This window comes from Crotalus tigris, unplaced genomic scaffold (assembly GCF_016545835.1).
Source record: "Crotalus tigris isolate CLP2741 ecotype Arizona unplaced genomic scaffold, ASM1654583v1 scf7180000017658.5313226, whole genome shotgun sequence".
NCBI lineage: Eukaryota > Metazoa > Chordata > Lepidosauria > Squamata > Viperidae > Crotalus > Crotalus tigris.
The window spans coordinates 584,302-596,321 of record NW_024096545.1 but is presented as its reverse complement, the minus strand read 5'-3'; the positions used below and the strand labels follow the sequence as shown (position 1 = coordinate 596,321).

General features: G+C 33.9%; 1 protein-coding gene across 2 annotated transcripts in view; it reads left to right on the top strand.

Annotated features, from left to right (window-relative positions):
• The window catches only part of IL1RAPL1 (interleukin 1 receptor accessory protein like 1), an 877,062-nt gene that overhangs the window by 540,017 nt on the left and 325,025 nt on the right, over positions 1 to 12,020 (top strand). The gene's annotated exons all lie outside the window — the stretch shown is intronic.

Genomic DNA, 12,020 nt, shown 5'->3' with positions numbered 1-12,020 from the left:
TTAGTGCTACTTCTGTGTTAACTTAATAAATGGGTTGTTGTTTGCACCCATTGCCTCGTCAATGCCTCACCGATCCCGAAATATAACAGCTAAATACTGGGTAAATATAAAGAATATGTGACTTTAGTAAGCAATAGATTTTTGGGAAAGCCTGAAATATTGTGCAGAGACACAGCAGGCAATGGGCAAGATGCAAGAGATTGTGCTGAAAACCTTGCCAAAGTGCCAAAACCAAATGGTATGGCTGAATATTATATTATAATAGAGAAAGCCATTTGAATTGTATTGTGTTTTGGCTATTAATAATATGTATATTATATGTATTATATGGGTATAATATGAATATCTATGTGGAACCGGCTTTTATGAACATTTTGTGGCTTCCATTTGTGTCTTCTGTATCTTCTTCAGCTATCCTCTTTTTAATCCTTTGCAATTTTTTGTACTCTTTCAGTTTCTGAGCACTGCCTTTTATAGTCTATATTTTAGTTTGCAAATCCCTTCTTTGCAATCAGGATTCCTAAAGGAAAATGTGGAGGACCTTGCACTCTCGAGACAAGAAATATACTTAATTTTTCAGAAGCTTTCTTTAATAAAAGCATGTGCTGCTGTTTCTTTTTTATTAGCTATAAAAATAGATTTTTAGCATCTTTGTCTGCAATTTTATTCCTTTCACGGGGTGTAAGAAACATAATGCAATAGAAATGGTAATAAAAACCTTGAGAATAGTGTATCAGACAAATATATAATAGCTAACCAATTAGAAAAGTTTTATGAAATGGTCTGATCTATGTTTCACTGAGTGAACTGTTTTTCAGAATGCCATGTCTTGCTCACCTCTAATAATACTGACCATATATAGTGGGGCAAAAAAGTATGTAGTCAGCAACCAATTGTGCTAGTTCTCCCACTTAAAAAGATGAGAGAGGCCTGTAATTGTCATTATAGGTAGAGCTCAACTATGAGAGACAAAATGAGAAAACAAATCCAGACAATCACATTGTCTGATTTGGAAAGAATTTATTTGCAAATTATGGGGGAAAATAAGTATGTGGTCAATATCAAAAGTTCATCTCAATACTTTGTTATATATTCTTTGTTGGCAATGATAGAGGTCAAACGTTTTCTGTAAGTCTTCACAAGGTTGGCACACACTGTTGCTGGTATGTTGGCCCATTCCTCCATTCAGATCTCCCCTAGAGCAATGATTATTTTGGGGCTGCCGTGGGCAACACCGACTTTCAACTCCCTCCAAAGGTTTTTTATGGGGTTGAGATCTGGAGATTGGCTAGGACACTTCAGGACCTTGAAATGCTTCTTACGAATCCACTCCTTTGTTGCCCGGGTGGTATGTTTGGGATCATTGTCATGCTGAAAGACCCAGCCACATTTCATCTTCAATGCCCTTGCTGATGGAAGGAGGTTTGCACTCAAAATCTCACGATACATGGCCCCATTCATTCTTTCCTGTACACGGATCAGCTGTCCTGGTCCCTTTGCAGACAAACAGCCCCAAAGCATGATGTTGCCACCCCCATGCTTCACAGTAGGTATGGTATTCTTTGGATGCAACTCAGCATTCTCTCTCCTCCAAGCACAACGAGTTGTGTTTCTACCAAACAGTTCTACTTTGGTTTCATCTGACCATAGGACATTCTCCCAATCCATTTCTGGATCATCCAAATACTCTCTAGCAAACTTCAGACGGGCCCTTACATGTACTGGCTTAAGCAGGGGGACACGTCTGGCACTGCAGGATCTGAGTCCCTGGCGGCGTAGTGTGTTACTGATGGTTGCCTTTGTTACGCTGGTCCCAGCTCTCTGCAGGTCATTCACTAGGTCCCCCCGTGTGGTTCTGGGAGTTTTGCTCACTGTTCTTGTTATCATGTTGACCCCACAGGGTGAGATCTTGCGTGGAGCCCCAGATCGAGGGAGATTATCAGTGGTCTTGTATGTCTTCCATTTTCTAATTATTGCTCCCACAGTTGATTTCTTCACACCAAGCTGCTTGCCTATTGCAGATTCAGTCTTCCCAGCCTGGTGCAGATCTACAATATTGTTTCTGGTGTCCTTCGACAGCTCTTTGATCTTCACCATAGTGGAGTTTGGAGTGTGACTGTTTGAGGTTGTGAACAGGTGTCTTTTATACTGATAACAAGTTCAAACAAGTGCCATTAATACAGGTAATGAGTGGAGGACAGAGGAGCCTCTTAAAGAAGAAGTTACAGGTCTGTGAGAGCCAGGAATCTTGCTTGTTTATAGGTGACCACATATTTATTTTCCACCATAATTTGCAAATAAATTCTTTCCAAATCAGACAATGTGATTGTCTGGATTTGTTTTCTCATTTTGTCTCTCATAGTTGAGGTCTACCTATGATGACAATTACAGGCCTCTCTCATCTTTTTAAATGGGAGAACTTGCACAATTGGTGGCTGACTAGATACTTTTTTGCCCCACTGTATATAGTATATTCACTTTTAAAGTATGTAGTATGCTGAAAATGGCCTCACAATCTATTGCTTACTTCCCTTAAAGTTAAGGTATATGTTTGTCTTGATAAATTATATACAAATGTAAATATTTTGTACATTTCTTTCCTGATGTGCCCAAAGAATTGCATGCATTTATAAGCCACCCACCAAAAATATTACTAATTACATTTTAATATACATTACTTACATTATTACACATTTATTGTATTAAGTTTGTTTCTTCAAAGTATTTAAACAATGTAGAGAAGTAAAACACTGTACTGGGGAAATAGCTGTGAAAAGTAGTTGAAAGAGAGTGCCTGTTTTGGATATCATCCAAATATTAAAGGGATTTTTTTTTGTTTTTTTTTTCAAATTCTGTGTCAGAGCCCAGCCAACTACACATACACCATTTAAACGTAGGTACTGCACACCCACTGTTTTGTATGATGAAGTTTCAGTTATATGGTTTCAGTTACAGCAATACAGAATGAGAAATCTGAGCTGGAGACAGTTCAGATAATGCATTTGTATCTAAAGTGAATATCTGAAGAGTGATAATTCTTTCTATAAGTTGTGCTGCAAATTCAAGTAGTGCATTGGGAAGCCTTAACATGTACACAAGGGCTTCCATATGGTTGTAATTAATTTACATGGGAACATTCACAGATGTAGTTAGACTCCCATGTATGCTGTATTCATGAACAGCTCCTTGTTTATTAATATTACATGAGTACATGACCTAATCAGGTTTCTTATAAGAAAAAAGAGGTGGCTCTTAAGCATGACATTGATTGGATGATTTAAAGAAGAAAGATCCTTATAATGCAAAAATAAGATAAGAAATGATATCTGTGATGTGACAGTTCTCCTCTTGATTATAAATATAATAGCTCTGAATAAATTAGAAAGAACACTATTTATTTATTTATTCATTCATTCATTTATTATCACATTTTAAAATCTTGTTTGTGCATGTATTAATTATTAATTCCAAGGTTCATCAGGTATTACTAGCATTTTAAGAAGACCAGAATGGAGTCTGAAATGCATGGATAACAAACAGTTTCAGAGTTTATTATGAATATTGTCATCCCAGAAAGCAGTCTGTCTATTCCTCTATCTATCTATCTATCTATCTATCTATCTATCTATCTATCTATCTATCTATCTATCTATCTATCTATCATCTAATATGGTGGCCATTTCAACAAGTGACTATGCATGGCCAAGTTAAAATAAAATAAAAACAATTTTAAATGATGCAAAAGTTAAACTATATAGCAACTTCCACACAAACTAGATAACCAAGAAGAGGCTCCCTGCACTCCTTCAGGTCCTAGGTGCAGATATAGAACCAAATTTTCAGAGACTTATAAAAGGCCAACAGGGTTGGGTTCATCCTGATCTCCAGAGGGAACATATTATGATATATTATATATGCATAACCTGGTATTTTATCACTGAAAGTTATCAAATTAATAATTATACCATTATTAATAGTTCTGTAGTTATTAGGAAAAATAACAAGGGATATTGTCTTCCAAAGTATTCTGCTTGTAATCAACTACAGAGGGAACTACACTTAAATTCTGTAGCCATTTACCTGGGAGTAAACATCTTTGAACTTAATAGAAGTTAATTCTCTTGATCAGACTGTAACTTGTTTGATCCATAGATAATGTCTAAAATATTGTACTGATTTTATCTTGCTGTTTTCATCTATGCTTTTGTATAGCTTTCTTCTTGTAATTCTGCACTTGCTGATAGCACCTTGATATCCTTATTGCCTCCATCATAGCCAAGTATGAAGAATATGAGTAATGTGCAAAGAGATTGACTACAAATTTGTGCCCTGAGTAGGTCACTTTTGGGAACTATGGTTTCTTTACTTTGTATCGGCAGTACATTTCTGTATCATGGTTGTTTGGGAGAAGCATCTTGCTTTTGTTATGATGTATTCTTAGTATCTTGGTGAATATTTTCCACTATGTTTACAAGGATGTGGACCTTCTGATTTTCATATTGGGGCACATGATTTAAAGGCTTGTCTCAGGCTTTACAAACAGAAACATAAGCTGTACAGTAGGCCTACTATTTAGTCAGAAAAAGAGATCCACACATGCTGGGAGAACATATATTACTACACAGTGGAAGCTCAAAAGGGATGAAAGAAACTTTTTAATAAGAGAAGTGAAGAAACCATAATATTTGAAAATTTACAGCATGTTACACCTCTTTTGAAGCTGGAGATGTGTGATCAAAAGGAAGGTGTCAAGTTGCCAAGTCAGAATATTCACCATATCTTATAGCCCTCATTGAATTGCACTGCAAACAGGCATATTGGATACAAATTTGAATTTCAAATGCTGTTTCTTGAGAGAACAGGATTGAATACTTGCCCTCTGGATAGTACACAGTGCTTTCTCTACAGCTGCTTGCTTTGATATTATTTATTTAAACAGTAGAAAATTTTAATTATATTTGCACTGCTGAATATGTAGATATAGATTGAGTAGTATTTTTTTTGGAAAATATTTATTTTGACATTTCAACTCCTTTTCTTTAGTATTAATATTTCTAAACATAAATGTTAGTAACTTTTATTTCAAGTCTTCATATTACAAAGATGAAATATGGAAAAGTGTTTTAATATTTAATGTAATAGTTTTTAATATATTTTTATACAATTACTTTCATTTTGAGAAAGTAAGGACTGTAGGATAACAAAAATGCCTCATTTTGTTAGTTTGGCCTGAGGACGGGGGAATCATCACGACAATTCTTTGAATAGAGAGATAAATTACAATAACAATGCATCTTCTATAATCTTCTCCCTGCCCTGTGATGTGATGTATTTAATTCCTATCAAGGCTATATTAATTTTAAAAATAAGATGAGGTATAAGAATTCATAAAAAAGTGGCTAAATGATGAAAAATCAATGGATTTTTCTATATTCTTATATTGTTCAAACAAAGTTCAAAGGTAATGATAATATATTAAAATTTATGCCACCTAACCTCCACTCTGCAATTGCAGTCAGTTTCTTTTTTCTCTTTTCCTCTGTTTTTCTTCCACATTCCTGCTTAGCACTGACACTCTTTTAAATAAGTTCAGGAAATTTCTATCTGGGTCCGGGTCGAAAATGCTTCCAAAAAGAACTCTTTTATGATATAAATGCTAAGTTTTTTAAAACAATACATTTCAAAGTGTATTACTATTATGTTTCTCATCTTTCCTATTTCTTTAGCTTCTTATGACTATAACCAGGGCTTTTTTTGTCATAGAACGCCCAGAATGGAGTTCCGGCATTTTTTTTGGATGGAACCTTGTAGGGTAGGCAAGGTGGGTTGTATGACATGTGTGAGTTCCGGCACCTTTTTTTTTTTTTTTTTACAAAAAAAGCACTGACTATAACTTTGTTGTTTATGATTTATGTTGATTGCTTATTTAGTATCCTATGCCTATCACTGAATGTTGTATCTTATGATTTATGATGATTGTATATTATGATTATGATCATGATTTATTGATTGTTGCTTGTATGTACACTGAGAACTTATGCATCAGAGACAACTTCCTTGTGTGTCCAATCACACTTGGCCAATAAAGAAATCTATTCTGTTCTGTTCTGTTCTATTCTGTTTTTTGTTTGGCTCTCTACTCTGTTCTGTTTAGCTCTTATTTATTCTATTCTATTCTATTCTATTAATTTATTACATAGCAGTAATCAAATGTGATGGTATAATTTCACAGCTGAATATGAAGAATCTTCATATGGTGGGGGGCATGTATGTGTGCCTTCAAAACCATGTTAACTCCTGTGTACTAATATGTTTGAACAAATCTGGGCAATTTTCTTGGCAAGATTTCAGAAGTGGTTTGCCATTGCCTGATTCCTAGGGCTCAGAATGAGTTATCCAAAGTCACCCAGCTGGCTTTATGCCTAAATTAGGACTACAATTCATGGTCTCCCAGTTTCTATGGGAGCCTTAATCAGTAGTGGTCTCTGTGGTGCCTTAACCACTATACCAAATTGCTCTCATGTATCTAATTAATAGTAGTATAACAAATATATGAAATTTGACTAGTTCCCAAAAGTAATTGTTCTAGAAAGCTTTGTTTTCATATTCTTTATTAGAGGAAAAAATACTGATGATGTTATCTAGTTAGGGTAATGAAATGTCTGCAAGAAAACAAGCAAGATCAGAGAACACCAAGGACCCCCCCCAAAAAAAATACCTTTATTCAATAGAAACTTTGTGTAACTGGGATTGTTGAAATGTGAATACTGGGTATAATATTACTGACTAAAACAAGATGCAATTCAGAGTAAAGTTATGAAATCTGTGCTGTGCTCATAGTATATTTCAGGGAAATCTTACTTCCTGATATTCAGAATGAACTTTATGAAGTAATGATCATAAAATAAAAATAGTGAGTTTTGGCAAAAAAAGATGATGTTGTTAATGGACAGGCACGTGATTGATTGATTGATTGATTGATTGTGCCATTAAATTGGTGTTGACTCTTATCAACCACTTTGATTTTCTCCATTGTCCTCCAACAATGCATTCATGCCACTGTAACTAAGTTCATTCATTTTTGAAATTGATTGCCCTTTTTCCTTCCAGCTTTCCAAGTAATAGAATCTTCTCTAGAGAGCTAGGTTTTTGCATGTTTTCAAGTAGGATAATTTGATCCTGGTCATTTGGGTATCAAATGAAAACTCTGGGTTGATTTGTTTGATGATCCATTTGAATAGAATAGAATAGAATAGAATAGAATAGAATAGAATAGAATAGAATAGAATAACATTATTGTCACTTTAAATGTACACTAATTGGCATACATTAAAATGAAATTTTGTTGCATATAGCTCTCAAAGGGTCATCACCTCTAATATACACTACATAAATATGACCAAAAAAGAAAAATGCATATACCCACATATAATCTATGACACAGAGAAACAACACTGTCTAGTTTAGATGTATACATGTACATAGCGAGAAAAACGAATCTTGCAAATTTACCAGATAGATGGCATAGGGAACAAAGCTATTACAGAATCTGGTAGTCCTGTTGGAATTACTCTGAAACCTCTTCCCAGAGGAGAGCAACAGAAACAGACCATGAAGTGATTATGTAGGGTCTCTAATGATGCTTCGAGCTCTAAGTACATAATGCTTATAAGCAGTCTCCTGAATACCAGGAAGCAAGCTTCCTATGATCTTCTCAGCTGTCCTTATCACTCTGTGTATAGACCTTCTATCTGAGGCTCTGCTACCACCAAACCAAATAGGATGCAGTTTGTTAAAATGTTCTCAATTGTGCCTTTATAAAAAGTGGCCAGGACAGAAGGAGAAAGATGTGCTCTCCTCATCCAATGCAGGAAATGGTTTGCACACTTCACTAAGGATGATGTGTGGAGAGATCAATTCAGATTATTAGTTACCTGCATCCCCAGATACTTAATACTGTTGACCACCTCTACATCTGCATCCTTGATACTGAATGGAGTATGATTTTGCCAGCTCTTTCTAAAATCTACAATGATCTCCTTTGTTTTATCAACATTTAGAACTAGGTTACTTTTATTGCACCAGTTTGGCGCTTCCCTATAAGCATCTTCATTGTCATCCTGGATAAGACCCACCAATGCTGTGTCATCTGCATACTTCACAATATGATTCATAGCAGATTTAGCACAACAATTGTGGGTCATCAAGGTAAACAGTAAAGGACTCAAGACACAGTAACTGTACTCAAGGAGATTGAGTTGGAAACTTTTCTTCAACTTGCACAAAGTGGGGCCTATCAATAAAGAAATCAAGTATCCAGTTACATAAAGGAGTATTAAAACCTAATAGGCATAGCATTCGCACATGAATATTCTTCTCCTTCAGGTGCGCCAAGCTAAGATGAAGCACACAGGAGAGTGCATCATCTATAGAGCGGTTATTCCAATAGGCAAACTGTAATGAGTCAAATGTAGGAGGAAGGCATGATTCCATATAGTCCTTTACCAATCTCTCAAAACAGTTCATCATAATGGAAGTGAGTGCAACTGAACAGTAATCATTAAGGCATGTGATTATAGTTTTTTGGGCACTGGTACAATGATTGCACTCTTAAAACATGATAGAACCACAGCCTGATGCAACGAGAGATTGAAGATGTCTGTGTGAACAAAGGCCAGCTGGTCAGCATACTCCTTAAGTACTCACCCAGAGATATTATATGGACCCGCAGCTTTACCTGCAGGAAAAGGGAGAAAATATGTGATAGACCCACAGATACTGAATCTGTTAATGTTTCTGTCATAAATTTTTATTACTTAGGAATCCAGAAAGAACTGATTAATGGTCTTTATTATTCTGATTACAAGAATTAAATAGTCAGAAGATATAAGTGAAATTTTCTATCAATATGTCCAATCTGTCAAAGCAATTGCATATATATGTATCCTATACATATCTGGAGTATCTATTTTGTATTATTTTCTTAGCATTAACTATAAAAACAAACATTTATTTGGAATAAATAAACATATAAAACATATTTACTTATTAGGAATTACTGGATTTTTATAATTGAAAAATCTATAACTCAAAATAATTTTGGTAGGGAAAATTGTTACCAAGCTTTATTATTATAATTGGTTGCACATTCAACCAGATGTTTAGACTGGATTTGTATTTTTATTCATCTATTCAGTCCTTCCCAAGGACATGTAATGGGCAGATGTTGTTTGAAGGATGTAAGCTGTTCCAGGTAAATCTGCCTTTTGCAATTGATTGATGGTGATTTTGCCAATGACAATGTTGTTCAAGTGGTACGCCACATGTTTTTGGAGTGCATCCGAATGGGATTGCCCATTACTATTATTTTATTGATTATTATTATTTTACTGAAAACTAGGGTTTATTTTAAACAAGATTCTTAAAAGTATTATTCAACTATATCAATGATTTCATGGATTTGTAGTTTCCTTATAAATGCATGTGCTCATTATCACCATGTGCTAATTATGCTGCTTGTTATATGATTATATGATTTATTGCATGGAACATTACCTATAAGAATAAGAACTCTGACCATTCACTCAATTGTTCTTTTTCATTCATTGTTGCTCTTGGCTACCTTGCTACCACAAGAGATAATAGGTGGAAAAGAAGGCCTTAAAGAGAATAATTGGCATTGTTCTAGGATATTATTATAAGTATTGAGTGTTCTATGTCACTGTGCTTGATATCCAAGAAATGCAATATGAGGACATATTGCAGTAAATTCCTATCACTATAAATATTGCACACTCTATTACTACTGGGATTACTGTGTAGATATTGCACAGGTTTTTGATAAAGGCAGGTATAAATAAATGCCACTGCTGACACTTCCTTATTGCTGAGAGAAAAAGCATGAGAAAGACTCCTAAGTATAAGGAAATAAATTTTAAATTTTGTTTTGTATCCACTTTTCTACTTCTTTTTTTTATTGAAAGTTTTTAAATTTTACAAAACAATACAACCCTTCCCCAAACCTCCCCAACCCTCCCATTCCCTCCCCCAACCTTCCCAGAGCTGAATATAGGCTTAATTGAAATTTCTTCAAAAAATCTTTAAAAAGATATAAACCATGAATAAATCTAAATACATTAATTAAACAGATTATAAGATACTTAACAATAATATATATATATATATATATATATATATAAACATAAATACAAAAAATACTTAAAAAGAAAAAGAATAGGAAAAAAGAAAAAAGAAAAAGATAAAAAAATAAAATAAAAAAATAAGATCTATAAAATATTTTAAATTTTAAATATAAGTTATTGAAAAACTAGATAATATTTTTTTATATCCAACTTGTATTGTATGAAGTCTATCCATTTTTTCCATACCACAAAATACTTCTCTTGCGATTGATCCTTCAAGAAAGCCGAAATCTTTGCCATTTCCGCCAAATAAGAAACTTTAAAAAACCACTCTTGCAAAGTAGGCAAAGATTCCTTCTTCCAACATTGCCCTACTAACAACCTTGCCGCTGTAATTAAATTTAACATCAATGTAGTCTCTTTAGTATCACAATCAGAAACAATACCTAACAAAAACAATTGTGGGGTAAATTTTACCCTCTTCTAAAAATTCTTTGAATATTCCACCATATCTTAATCCAAAAAGCTTTTATATTTTTACACAACCACCAGATATGATAGTAAGTAGCATCCAAACATCCACATCTCCAACATTTAGGCTGTAAGTCAGGATACATACGAGACATTTTTTGTGGATCAAGGTGCCATCTATAAAACATTTTGTAAAAATTCTCCCTTAAGTTTTGGGCTTGTGTAAATTTGACATTCCTCACCCAAATAATTTCCCAGGTATCTAGTAGAACTGGTTCACCAAAATTTTGTGCCCATTTAATCATACATTCTTTGACTAATTCTGCTTCTGAATCCAATTCTACTAACACCCCATAAATTCTCTTAATATGAGTTCGTCTTTGATCTTTTATTTGTTTTAACAAATTCTCATCTTCTCTAAGCAAACCCACATTACGATCTATCTTCCACCTATCCACTATTTGTCTATACTGGAACCATGAGTAAATAATATTTTCTTGTGTTAAATCTTCCAAAGATTTTAACTGCCAATTTTTACCATCCCATCTAAGTAATTGTGCGTAAGAAACACTATCCATCTTAACTCCTCTCCTTATCCCTTCTATCGCATGCCATGGTATAGCCCATAATGGAATTTTAAAATCACTTCTATAATATTTCCTCCAAACCCGAAGTAAAGAAATCCTTATAATATGAGATTTAAAAACCCTATCGACCTTTTTATTAAAAATTAAATAGGCATGCCATCCAAAAAGTAAATCCCAACCCTCCAAGAGGAGTATTTCTACATTTGTTAAATTAACCCAATCACTTATTAATGTTAAAACCACAGCCTCATAATACAATTTCAAATTCGGTACCTTGAGTCCACCTCTCTCACGAATATCTTGTATAATTTTAAGTTTTACTCTTGGTTTTTTCCCTGCCCAGATAAATTTATTAATACCTTTCTGCCATTCATCTAAATTAACCTCATTCTTTAAAATAGGTATCATTTGAAATAAAAAAAGAAACTTTGGCAAAACATTCATTTTAATCGCCGCAATTCTTCCCAAAAGAGATAATTGCAACTTCTCCCAATTTTTCCACTTTTCTACTTCTTAACCTTAAAATCTCATATGGAATTATAAAACTTCAAGACATTTGTGTATTTGATTTTGTTTACTTTTCGTTAATCTACTGAAACAATTATTCCACATGCTTATCTTTTCCTTTTATTTTGTGATATGTTTGATCCTTTTTGTGTTTTAATATATGAAATTAATATTCCATATATTTTAATATATGGAATGAATATGAATTAGTGAATAAAAATTATCAACAGTGCTCATCCGTGTATTCTTTGTCTTAACTAATCAGGCTTTGCATGTTTTCACTTTACTCACTAACATATTATTAACATATACA